The following is a 14,020-nucleotide window of genomic DNA, read 5'->3' on the forward strand; positions in this document are numbered from 1 at the left end:
TTTCAGAAGATTGGTTCTTTCCACAAGACTGGCATATATAAATATATATATATACATATACAAACATACACATATACATATGTATATGTGTATGTATATGTGTATATGTATGCATGCATAGTATGTATTCCATCTTGTTAGAATATATGTATATATGTTCATGTATGAATCTATAGATGCATATACTCACAATATATACAGTTGAAGCAGAATGTTTATGTGTGAGTGTGTGTGTGTGTGTGCATGTTTCTATGTGCAAGGGTTGCATAGATATTTTCTATTAATTGGAATATTTCCTCTTAGAGGAATAAAGCAGGTTCCTAAGACTCCAGAAATAAACGATCCTCCCCAGACTCAGTAAGTAAATGAAATGTCCAAGATTCTGCATTCCCCTCTCCAACATTATGAATCAGGAAACACTTGCTGTGTAGAGGAGACTCTCTACATGGTGAAGATGCCTACAAATTGTGTATGAAGCTCCAAATATGCAGCTTTCCCGAATCACCACCCAGGCTGTTGATGCAGCTGCCCTAAAGGTACCCACATACTTAAGTCACGCACAGAAAACTACTGACTCATTAAGCTACCCCTGGGTAGAGTCCTTCCTTTGCTCTGTCATTGGTACCATATCTGGCATGAATTACTGTTTGCTCGTGTCTTCCCCCACACATTCACATAAAAGCACATGTGTATGTATATATCTTTAGGTCCTGCAGTTTGTTGATCTAGTCAGTTGACTTATGGGTCATCTGTCAGCTTTGATAATTATTCAATTATTATGCCAAGATAAGCTGACCTTAGAGCTCTAACGCAATGACAAATTTTTCTAAACATCCTCTCTTAGCTCTTCAATGTTAATTACAATCTGTAATTTTTAATATTTTGCTTCTTTAACCTTATGCTGAAAATGGTATTGGAATATGTTGATCTGTATAGTGATCTTTGCCACTCAACCATGCTGTAGACTAGAAAACACAATTCTGTCACTGCAAGTGAACAATCTTGAAACTTGGTAGTATAGAACAATGCCTCTTTTATCTGCCTTATCTTATTCCAAAAGAACCTTTGAGTCTCTTCTAATTTCACTTGGATGGTATAATTGGTTGGGGTATCTGATGCATAGCTGCACTCATTTTGTACATAGCTTTGGACTAGAAAGTTCATGAGGTCTCAGCTATGTATTTGGGACCTTGATGCCATTAGCAGAGACACCGCCTTTGTCTCTTACATGGTTTCTTTCCAAATATTGTTTCCACTAAAAGAATTGTGCACCTCAGTAGCCTGTCTTTACAACTGTGGTCTCAATGTTTGCACAGTGGCGTTCCTGGTTTTAGAAGGTAAGGTTGGTAATGAAACAAAGCAGAATCTCCGCAACTTTCTGGTGGGAAGTTAATGGCACCACTTTTATCTTGGTGTTGTTAAAGGCATGCCACAAGGCCGGTGAGAATACAAAATGAGGGAAATACAGGGGTTGTCCATAGGATCTGGAAATACTTTGCAGTATACGTGCTAGGAATCTGGCTTTACACACAGTGATTATGTGTTGGTTTAAATGATATGTCCCCATATTCTTGGGTGTCTGAAAACCTACTTTGCAGGTGGAGACACTGTTTTGGTAAGTTTAGGAACTGTGCAAATGGAGAAAGAATGCCACTGGGAAATGGTGTTAAGGTTCCAAAAGCCTTCAACAGTTTACAATTGAGTCCACTCTCTTTGCATCCTTTTTGTGATTCAAAACATTCACTTTCAGCTGCTGTTCCAGAGCCTGCCACCTACTGCTTCTACTCCATCATAATGGACTCTGAAGATTTGGAACCATAAACCAAATAAATCGTATCTGCTCTAAATTGTCTTGGCCATGCTATTTTACCACAAGAATAGAGAAGTGATGACTACACGTCATTTTTATAATATGTGGTTAAAAAATACCAGAACAAGTCATATTGAAAACCCTCCCACGTGTAATAGTCAAGGAACGTTGTGGACAAAAGGGCAGAAAGATTGTAAAAGCCAGAGAATCACGGAGTTTGTTGTGAGATTGTGTCTCCTCAAAAAATTAGATACTACACCTATAAAATCTTACTAACACAATGGCCCAAATGTGAACTGAATACCAGGCTGAGCTGCAGTCTCGGGCCATGTGTGGGTCTGTGATCCTACTACAACCCTTGTCTCTTTGCTGTCCATGATCCATATTGCCTCCAAGGGCCACATGGAAGCCAGGACAGGTGGCAGGGAAAGGTGGAGGGGATGGATAATCCACCACATGGGGCCAAGTTGGAATCTAAAAACCACACTGGCAGTGGGGCTGTACTGATCTGAGTGGCCTGCTCTTCCACCCAGTGCCATTATGATGTCCAGGCCCAAGCTGCAGTCTAGGGCCATGTCTGAGTCTGTGACCCTACTGCTGATATTTCTGGGTCCTATTAAACACTGAAGGCTGTACAAATGCCCAGGGTCTGGGACACCTCAGCGGACCATGTCAGTGTCTGGGAACCACTGAGTCCTTACCAATCTGAGTGGACTGAGTTGCCACCCATGGTCATGGTGATCTTCAGACCCAATATGCTGCTGAGGGGCATGTTGAGTCCATGTTCAACAACAGCTAAGGTCTGTGTTGATATACTTTGCCTATGTTACTACAAGAGGCCCATGGGAGCCATTAGTGTTGAAGTCCAAGGGGGGTGCTGAGGCTGTAACACCCCTCACTGGCCCTGGAAGAGCTGGCCCCACACCTTGCCAGCCCTTGTACAGTGACTGATGAGCTTTAACATGGCAGAGCTGGCTTGGCCCCTTATAGGATAGAAGAGATGCCCCTCCCATCACTTGAGAAATCTGGCCCCACCTCTCACCTAAACTGGTCAGTCCCAGTGGCCTGGACTGATAAACTCAGCTACCCAGGCACACATCCAGGCATTGAGTTGGCGCACATCAACATCAACCCTGTGTATGACATGCTGGAGCCATGAGGAGGCTGGTCCTACAAAACCACAGCCACAGGATCTCCATGACTCAGGACAACTGCAGGATGTCTGGGAAGCCGTTTTGGTGAGGGACCAGTATTGATGATATACCAGACTACTCATTACACAGTGAACATTTGCAGGCGAAGTTGTTTGGACAAAAGCATGACATACAACTCCCAGGTCCACTAAGATAAAAAGAAAAGGTGATGGAGAAGCAGCAAAGAGAAGGGAAACATGTTTTTGTTTGTTTTTTTTTGGTTGGTGTTTTCATGTTTGTTTGTTTGTTTTTAATTGATATTTTTATTTTTAATTTCCTTTTAAAATTTCCTTTGTGGGGGAATGCTACAAGGGTGAAGGGCAGATATGGAGAGACTGGGAAGTGCGTGGGATTTGGTGCATGATGTGACATTTCCAAAGAATCAATAAAAAATATATTAAAAATAAAAAAAATAATGTGAGCTGAACACCTAGGACACTAGTGGACAGGCAGGCCAAAGTGAATGAGGGAAAGGCCCATGAGGTCTCAACCATGCATAGGAAATACAGGCAACTGAGGAAAACTATGAGCAGGAAAGCAGGTCTTCTCCAGGAAAGGTCAAACCAACTAGCTGAGCAGTGCCAAGTAAGCGGCTCTGAAAACGCCATAAAACTAGCATTGCACCAATTGACCAGGTTATATCTAGAATTGTGTACACACAAAATGCAAAATAACAATTAGTGAAAAAAGAGGCCATGAATTTGAAAGAAAAATGGAAATGGGTATAAGGGAAGGCTTTAAAGAGAGTAAAGAAAAGAAGGAGGGTGATGGTGACACACAACTTTAATCCCAGCACATGGAAGGCAGAGGCAGGTCGATTTCTGTAAGTTTGAGACCAGCATGATCTACAAGAGCTAGTTCCAGGACAGGCTCCAAAGCTAGAGAGAAACGTGTCTTGGAACAAAAAACAAAAAACAAACAACAAAAAACAAAAAAGAGGTGAAATATTGTAATTATAATATCAAAAATAAAATTAAAAATCATATATATTAGGGAGTACTCTCTTTGAATTCCTGAATATTATGAAATAAAATTTACAGGTACTGTTTTATTAACTTGCTGCTAATATTTGGCCTCAACATGTTCCAAATCTGTAATGGCAATAGATCATATTTTCCCAAATGTGGCCTTATAAACCTTATCCCTCTAAAATTTCCCAACAAGAACCAGAACATCATGTACCATGTTATTACACATCAGTATTTCCTTCCTTCCTTCCTTCCTTCCTTCCTTCCTTCCTTCCTTCCTTCCTTCCTTCCTTCCTTCCTTCCTTCCTTCCTTCCTTCCTCCTTCCCCTGCCCCTCTTCCTCCTCCTCAACTTCTGCATCTCTTTCATCTGTGTATTCTTATCCTCCTTTTTCTCTAAACAAGGTATGATGCAACCTTGTTGGCCTGGAACTCACAAAGATTACTTGCCTCTGACTTTCAAATTCTGGGATTAAAATCATGCATGACCATGCCCAGCCTGAGGAATGTTTTCCAATGAAGACATTTTTTTTTTGTAATAAAAGGAATGTGCTACTTTTTTTTTAAATTAAAAAAACTTCAAAGTCATTTTGTACTCACACACATGCACAAATGGGAAATTGTACTAAAACATATTTTGAGAAATGTTAGATAACATTTATTCTAAAATTATCTTGGAAAGTAATTTGTCACCAGCATTCCAATATTGATATTTTGAGAAATACAATATTTTTCATGTCACTAGCCAGGGAATCTTTTCCATTGATAATATTTTTCTCCTTATGTTTCCTTTTTTATTTTATGAAAATTTTATTTTTGTCTTATTTTTTTCCAGGAGATTTCAAAATAGAAAAAAAAAAAAACATTTTGGAAGTTGTTCTAGTTTGTGGGCCAACAAATGGTTCTTTGGTAATGAGTTCAGAGTCTGTCCTGTCCACAGTGTGTCCTCTACAAGGAGTTTCTTGTCCCCTGAAGCTGGCTATTCCTAGTAGGCAGGTGGAACATAGAATATACTGTGTGCCCAGAAGTGTTGTTGACTGAAGGCCAGACAGGGTCTCCTCTTTTGCAGCCAATGTAGATTTCCCATGAGAGGAAAAGCAGCTAGGCAGATGGAGAGGAGGGAATCTTGCCAGGTATTTGCAGAGCTTTCTTGGCCCGTATGGGTTCCCCACAGTTCCTTACATAAATTGTCTAAAATGCTCATTTCCATTCTCCATGTGCTTTCTACTGTTCTTTGCTGAGCATTTATTAAAAACACAAAAGAGTCTCGCCATCCACAAAAGGTCAAAACAGTAAAAACAGAAATTAGGGAGTACGCCTGCTGGCTTCATCAGCACCAGAGAATAGAAAACAATGCATATTTAGCATCACAACTTCAGTAGGCAATCAAAAACATGTTTTGGAGATTCAGGAATTTTAGGTACTAACATTAGCATCTAATGAGCGCCATTTCCATGTAGATATTGTGTTAACATTTAAAAGCACAGTTCTTTAGAACTTTCTATCATGGTGGAATAAAAATATCTCCATTTAAATATTTTTACTCTATTATTTAAAATTTTCATATATATTTTGTGTTGTGATCATATATTCCCCCAACTATTCAACACAAAATCCTATAAAACCCCACTTCAACATGTTCTTTTCTCAATTTCATGGTCCTTTTCTTTAACCAGTGAGTCTAAAAGTTACTGTGCGTTAGGCTCGCCCAGCAGAGTATGTATAAGCAACCAGGATCCACAAGCCTGCAGAAAAAGGACTCCCTTATTTTAAAACAGAAGTAACTAGATTTCCAAAAGCTTTGGTAGTTCGAAAAACTCCATGTCTGCAACTAAGATCCAGACAAAAGGTTCGCTTGTCTTCCTTAAGGCTCTAAGTCTAGAATCGCTTCAGATATTTGCCCAATCTGTTAGGCAAAAAACAGCTAAAAAAGAATCAGAAAGCCTGTTCAATATAAATAACTCATTGGCATAACTAGACATAAAGTTTGAAAAATAATTTTCTAATGTGGGTCATTATGGAATCAATGCTTTGTTTTTAAATCTTCACTAATGTTATGCGGGGGCTTGTGCTGTAAAGGAGTGAAACAAAGACAGAGGGAAGATCTACTATGTCCCTAAAGCTCTCCTTAATCTCACGACTCAGAGACTAAGAGTGTTGAACATTTCCTTAAGTGTCTTTCAGCCAATTTAGATTCCTCTGTTGAGAGTTCTCTGTTTAGGTCTGTATTTTTTTTGATTATTTGTTCTTTTGATGAACAATTTCTTGTGTTCTTTGTATATTTTGGAGATCAGACCTCTCTCTGATATGGGGTTAGTGAAGATCTTTTCCCATTCTGTAGGCTGTTGTTTTGTCTTGTTGACCATGTTCTTTGCTTTACTGAAGGTTTTCAGTTTCAGGAGGTCCCATTTATTAATTGTTTTTCTCAGTGTCTGTGCTGCTGGGGTTATATTTAGGAAGTGGTCTCCTGTGCTAATGCGTTCAAGTGTACTTCCCACTTTCTCTTCTATGAGGTTCAGTGTGGCTGACTTTATGTTGAGGTCTTTGATCCATTTGGACTTTAGTTTTGAGCATGGTGATAGAGATGGGCCTATTTTCATTCTTCTACATGTTGATATCCAGGTATGCCAGCACCACTTGTTAAATATGCTTTCTTTTTTCCATCTGGTAATTTTGCTTCTTTGTCAAAAATTAGGTGTTCGGAGGTGTGTGGATTAATATCCAGGTCTTTGATTCAGTTCCCTTGGTCCTCCTGTCTGTTTTTATGCCAATACCAGGCTGTTTTCAGTACTGTAGCTCTGTAGTGTAGTAGAGTTTGAAGTCAGGGATTGTAATGCCTCCAGAAGTTCTTTTATCATACAGGATTGTTTTGGCTATCCTGAGTTTTTTGCCTTTCCATATGAAGTTGAATACCATTCTTTCAGGGTCTTTGAAGAATTTCACTAGGATTTTGAGAATGGGGACCTTGGGGGAGGGTTGAAGGGAAGGGGAGAGGCAGGGAGGGGAGCAGAGAAAAATGTAAAGCTCAATAAAAATCTATAAAAAAATAACCCTCATGATCCAAGCATTGTCTTCCTCCAGTCTCCATAGCAATCCCATAATCAGTGGCTTTGCCATTTTTGCCATTGCACCTAGCAAATAACAACTATGTTTTTAATTCATATTTTGCCACTCAGAGATAGAAAAAAGTTTTATTGGATAACACTTATTAAATAGCGAGTATAAATAACTAAAACGACTAAGTTAATACCTGTGCATCAAGGCACATGCCACCAGTCCCAGCTCACAGGAAGCTAAGGCAGTTGGATTTGAATATTAAGGTGAACATGGGATATTTTGCCACAAATAATAAAAATACAATTATTATTAATAGTTAACTATCTTTTAAAATAATCACAATTGTATTATGCAAATATATTTTGAAGTCACAATTTTATTGTAAGATGAATTGAATTGCAATTATATTGCAAAATTGATATGAATACATACTTTGGATGATACTATAAATACTTGCCTACTTATAAAAGGTGAAATTGTCATGAACAAGTGTAGACAGAATTTTCTGTCTTGCCTGGTTCTGCAGCCATTTAGTCCCAAATAAACACACAGAAACTACATTAATTACAACACTGTTTGGCCAATAGCTCAGGCATATTCCTACCTAGGTCTTATATATTAAATTAACACATTTCTTAAACTATGTATCGCCACTAGGTTGTGGCTTATTGGTAATGTTCTGGCATCTTTATCCTTCAGCAGCTACATGGTGTCTTGTCTTTCCCTACTTAACTGCTAAACCTTTGGGCAAAACAGCTTTATTCATGTACCAATAAAAACAACACATATACAGAAGGCCATCACACATCAAACAAGACACCCTAGAGACTTTTCCCTCACGTTTTCATATGCACAAACTGTATCTTTGAACCTTAATGTAAAAATGCAGAGAAGTCAGCACACATGGCTAAAGGAAAATATTTGGAAGTCATTCCTACAACTGGAAAATACCTTAACTATACAAGTGATTGAACACAAAATTGGGTCCTAAAAATTACAAACTAAATGATGCTAAACTCGCCCACCTTATTATTCATACTCAAAATATTTATTCTACCCGAGAACTAATATGGCAGGCAATTGACAAAACTGGAATTGAAAGGCTCACATTTTTTTTCCTAACAATCCCTTTTCTCGCCTATGACAGTATAAGGAATAGTCATTCCTTGCTATATGATTTCATTAATTTTGTTCTGTGCCTCCTGTGGGAAATGTCAGGCTTATTTCATTGCCTCTGGAACTCATTATATTAGAAAAGTGAAACAAGCCCATTTTAAGAAATGCAGATGCATGATAATTTCTGAAAAATACTAGTATCATTTGTGTCAAGGATGAACTTTTTCTCTGATGCTAATTATTTGAATCCTTTCAAACTGATTGAAGTGCCATTTTGCTATTTACACACTGGTACTCAAAACTACAAAAAAAAAACAGCACTTGGGAGGCAGAAGCAGGCAGATCTCTGTGAATTCGAGGCCAGCCTGGTCTACAAGAGCTAGTTCCAGGACAGGAACCAAAAAGCTATGGAGAAACCCTGTCTCCATAAATTCAAAAAAAAAAAAAAGAAAGAAAGAAAGAAAGAAAGAAAGAAAGAAAGAAAGAAAGAAAGAAAAAATACTAACCTCTCTTTAATAGACTCACTATTTCTTAGTCTCAAAGTTTAGAAGGTTTTCCCCAAGCAACAGTGTCTGCTCCATATTTAAAGCATTACTAGAGCTGACACAGGAGACTAACCTTGTCTAAAAGGCACTGGATACGGCTCAACGTTCGGCTCTCTTAGCTCATAATGAAGAAACCCTTGACCTTGAGGCAGAAGCAGGATCAGATGTGCAGTTCTTGACAGTCTTCTCAAAAGCAGAGTCATTTTTAAAGAGTAAGGAATGCAGGGGAATCTTTGGTGTGCATTCTGTAATTCAGTCATCTTAAAGACTTGGTGGAAGTTGTTTTAAAACAATATGCTTTTCTGAAAATAAATTATCTATAAAGAATAACATCAGAAAAAATGCAAACGAGCACAAATGCTAAGGTAGTTATGTGAGGTCCTTGTTACATTAGGTTACATTAGAGCAGCATGTGGGATTTGATGAATGAATGATACATAAATCACAGCTACGGTTTTCACCATTGAGTGTGACAAATAATTAGTTTCAACAGTATAAACACCACACCATAAAACATCATGACCTGTTTATCCCTACTTCTAGGTTTTTCAGTCTCATTACTATCATTGTGGCAACTCCTTAAGTGCTAATTGTTATAAAAATCTATACAATCCTCTTGTTATACCCATTCAGCATTCGCCAGTTGCCTGTAGCTCATTGTGTAAGGTTGAAATTTGCCTTATGAAATTTCCCACTTCCGTATTTGAATGTCTATTCTGTCCCTGTTCACCTCATGTTTAGGCACCATTTTGGTGAGACTTAATAGGCATAAGTTTTGAAGTTTATAGGAGATATAACATCACAACAAACTCCTTGTTCCTCTTCACACACATACAAACACACACATTTATTTATGCACAGACTAAATTAAAGAAAAAGAGGTTATCAATTCAAGAGAGAGCAAAGGGATATATAGGAGTGTTTAGAGGGAGGAAAGAACAAATTGTGCAGATTAATTATAGTCTCAAAATATTAAAAATTATTTTCAGTTAATATGGAGAATATTTGAAAAATTATAAGAAATACAAGGTAACTGACATATGAAAAATTCTGCATATTTACTTCAAAGTGGATTCATATATTAGGATTTAGTTTATACTGAAATTCCTTCAGAGAATGCATTCAAGTCAGTGTCGGTTTCTATATTTGAAATTTTTGTGCTCATTCTCTTGGCAGTTTTGATCGTTAATGAGACACCTGTGTGTTCAAACTCACATGAGTTTAACCATTGTTGAGTCAAAATATAGAACTGAAGTTTGAGTAAATAGGATAAAATATCTGAAAATGCAAAAATACTAAAGAAAAGATTAGTAAATAAATTCTGATGCAAGAAAGAGTCTCTGGGCTCTTAATTGCTAATGATGGTCTGTGGAAGAATTTAATCTCATCATTAGAAGCAGGAACTAATGGTGGTGCATACAGAGAGGGTGATGAGTGATTCATACAATAGTGGTGGTTTAAATAAGAGTACAGAAAAGTTTAGTAAAATACAGAGAACAACCAGTAAAGAAATTAGATATTTTTGATACTTGCTAGTAATCTAGGGAAGAGAAACCAGAAAAAATAAACAAGAACAAACAGACTGGGTGTGTGTGTGTATAGCAAAACTGAGGTCAGTTTCAAGACTCTGCTTGTAGAGAAAGGAACCAGAGATTTAAGAAATGATACATGAAGGATATAACAAGCTCAAGATATGGCAATATTGGAAATGAACTTCTTGATCCTGCTGCTTATCTGAGGAAGAATACAGATGTGATTCTGTGTACTTGGCATGTGTGAGCTCTCAATGATGCCGATGCTGGAAGCTAGAGAAAATACAGGCAGAATAAAGGAGTCATGGTTGACATTTTCATTGTGACTTGTTGTCACTGTGATATAGGAGACAGAACTGGGAAGATTCATATGTATACCTATAATTCAGAAACTCCAAGAGAAGGATATGAATAATGGCAGCCACAATTTGCTGAGTCCTGGCTTCTGCCAGGAACTGAACTAAGCATCTTAAATTACTGTTTAGAAAAATTACCTTTTTCTAGCAGAAACACTGAGGCATGGAGAAATCAGGTCAGCAAAGGTTGCAAGGTCCACAAAGATGGGCACAGTCTCACTGTGTTTGTTCCTAAAGCTTTCTCTTACAGAGTTCCATACAACCGCACAGTTAGAATCTACAGTATTCACACAATCAAGACAGCTAGGGACTTTGCTAAAAGTTTCTACTTAGATATGCTGATATCTTAATTGAGGGAGCTATTATGGGGCTAGTAAGAAATCTGGCACTAGAGAAATTCTCAGGAATCGACAATAATGACCCCAGCTAAGAACCTAAACAAGAGAGGAGAGGTTGCTCAAATTGACCTTGCCTTGTAGTCAGATTGATGACTATCTTAAATGTCACCACAAAACCTTCATCCAGCAATTGATGGAAACAGAGGCAGAAACCCACGGAGCACTGGGCTAAGCTCCCAAAGTCCAGTAGAAGAGTGTGAATGTGAGAATAAGAGCAAAGAGATCAAAACCATGGATGGGGATAACCACTGAAACTATTTACCTGAGCTAATGGGAGCTCACCAACTTAATCTGGACAGGGAAGGAACCAGCATAGGAACAAACTAGACCCTCAGAATGTGGGTGACAGTTGTATAGCTAGGGCCAACTGCGGGGCCACTGGCAGTGGCACCAGAGTTTATCCCTATTGCTTGTATTGGCTTTTGGAGAAACCATTCTCTTTGGATGGATACCTTGCTCAGCCTAGATATAGCAGGGAGGGCCTTGGACCTTCTCCAAAGCAATGTGCCTTACCCTTTCTGAGGAGTGGATTGGGGGGAGGAAGTGAGGGGAATGGGAGGAGGGGAGGGACTGGGAACTGGGATTGGTAAGTAAAATGAAAAAAGATTGTTTTCTTTTTTAAAAAAATAACCACAGAGAGAGAGAGAGAGAGAGAGAGAGAGANGAGAGAGAGAGAGAAAGATCAGGACAGTTCATTTGGTAAACAAATGACAAATGAGGCTGCAGGTTGCTTCTGTGAAATTCTAAAAAACAAAGCTTTAAATGATAACCTAAGGACTGAAATTCCTAGTGGGAGACAATATAGATAACATGTATCCTTAGATGAAGTGAGGACTAAATGAACACAATGAAGAGTGAGGAAAGCCAAAGACTGACAGTGTGCTGTGAGACAATGGTCATTTTTAATAAAATGCTGATTGGCCGGTGATGACCAGGCAGGAAGTCTAGGAGGAAAATGAGAACAGGAGAATTCTGGGAAGAGTGAAGTTCAATCTCCAGTTGTGACTCAGCCACAGAAGAAACAAGATGTGACTGCCTGGCCGAATAAGTTACATGGCTAACACAGACAAGAGTAATGGGCTAATATAAGATTTAATAAGAAGTCTGAGCTACTAGGCCAATTAGTTTATAACTAATGTAGAGCTCTGTATGATTTCTTTGGGATTTAATGACTGTGGGAAATGGGCAGGACAGAAACCTCAGTCAACAACAGTGGACTTTTGTTAACTGAGTAAATCAAGTAATACCTGAAAAGAACCATTTATTCTGTTAAGTGCTGATTTCTATTGACACAAAAAGAGGACAAAGGCCTTGTATTTAGTGGAGTGATAGATTTGTTGCTGTTATTGTCTGTCTTTCTTTTCTATACTCTGAACTATCTTCAGAAATAATACTCAAGTCTGCATAGATGGATCAGTAACTAAAATGCCATCACTCAAATACAAAGACCTAACTTGGGATCCCAAGCACTCATGTAAAATCTAGGTGATATAACATATATCTGTCACCCCAGCACTCTCTGGAAAGAGACAGGTGGAACCCTAAAGCTCATTGGCCAAGTGAACACAGTAAACTTATATAGTGAGAAAAATCCATGTAGTGAGACAACTTGTCCCTAAATATAAGGTAGAGAACAAGCGACAAAGACACCAGACATCAGTCTCCAGCCTCCACATGTTCACACACACACACGCACATGTGAGTGCACACACATAGATCCACATATACACACACTCACAAAATGTAAGACATTTTTATAATGAAGATAACATTGCATATACCATTTATTATTTAGCATAAACCATTTACTAGAGTCTCATTTTGAATAATATTTAATTCTCAAACAATTATGTAAGACAGAACTCATTGCCATCATATTTTAAATAGAGGAAATTGAGGCAATGGCTGTCTGTAGAACTTGCTCTTGGTAGTGGCTAGTGAGAGGAATTTAAACCAGACCACCTGACAGTGATATTCTCCCATATGGACAACTGTAGAATCGATTCTCAATATTTATCAACAAAACCAACAAAATAATATTAAAGCATTAATCCTAAAAATATTTAGGTTGTATCACAGGTAGGTGGGGAATAAGGTCTGAATAACAAAATAATTTAAATATATTGAGGAAGAAGGGAGTCAACATGGAAAACACATATGTTTACATGTAAAATCATTATAGAGACTATGACCTAGCGAGTCATAGGTTTTGACATAATTAAGGCACCAGTCATAGGTATAATGATAGGGCTTCTAGCTCTTTTGACTTTTTTTAGACTATAATATAATTAATTACATTTCTACTTTCCCATTCCTCCCCTTAATCACTCACATGTATTTTTCATAATCCATGAGCTGTTTTATCAATAATTATTATTGTATGTATTCATGTATATGTGTATACATATGTATTTCTAAATGTAACTGACTCAGTCTATGCAATGTTACTTGTTTGTGTGTTTTCAAGGCTCACTATTTGTCACTGGACAACCAATTGTGTGCTCTTTTCTGAAAAAAAAAAAAAAAACAGCTCTTCCACTCCCAATTTTTCTCAGTTGCCTGTAGTTCCATGTGTAGTATTAAGACCTCATGGGCTTTAGACTGTCCACTTGGCATGTCTATTGTTGTTATTGATGTTCTTCTCTCATTTAGGCAATCATATTGGTGAGAACTTATGAGTATAGCTTATAGTTTTGTAGGAGACATAGAATTTTTTTGATCCACTTGCTCTTACAGCCCTTCTGCAATGTTCCCTAAGCCTTGGGTATGGGAGTATATTGTAGATATGTCCCCTGTGACTCTATTTCACAACTTTGTATTTTGATTTTTGACTGTGATTTTTCTATAGTGCTTTCTATCTGCTACAAAGAAAATCTTTCTCATCTCACAGATCTTAGGGGAATGATGTAGGAAGTTCTTCTGTATATGTGGTGCTTTTATTGGTTAATGAATAAAGAAACTGCTTTGGGTCTATAGCAGGGCAGAACACAGCTAGGCAGAGAAAACTAAAATGAATGCTGGGAGAAAGAAGGTGGAGAGAAGCCATG

This window comes from Alexandromys fortis, unplaced genomic scaffold (assembly GCF_014885135.2).
Source record: "Alexandromys fortis isolate MF-2015 unplaced genomic scaffold, M_Fortis_MF-2015_v1.1 scaffold_145, whole genome shotgun sequence".
Classification (NCBI taxonomy): Eukaryota; Metazoa; Chordata; class Mammalia; order Rodentia; family Cricetidae; genus Alexandromys; species Alexandromys fortis.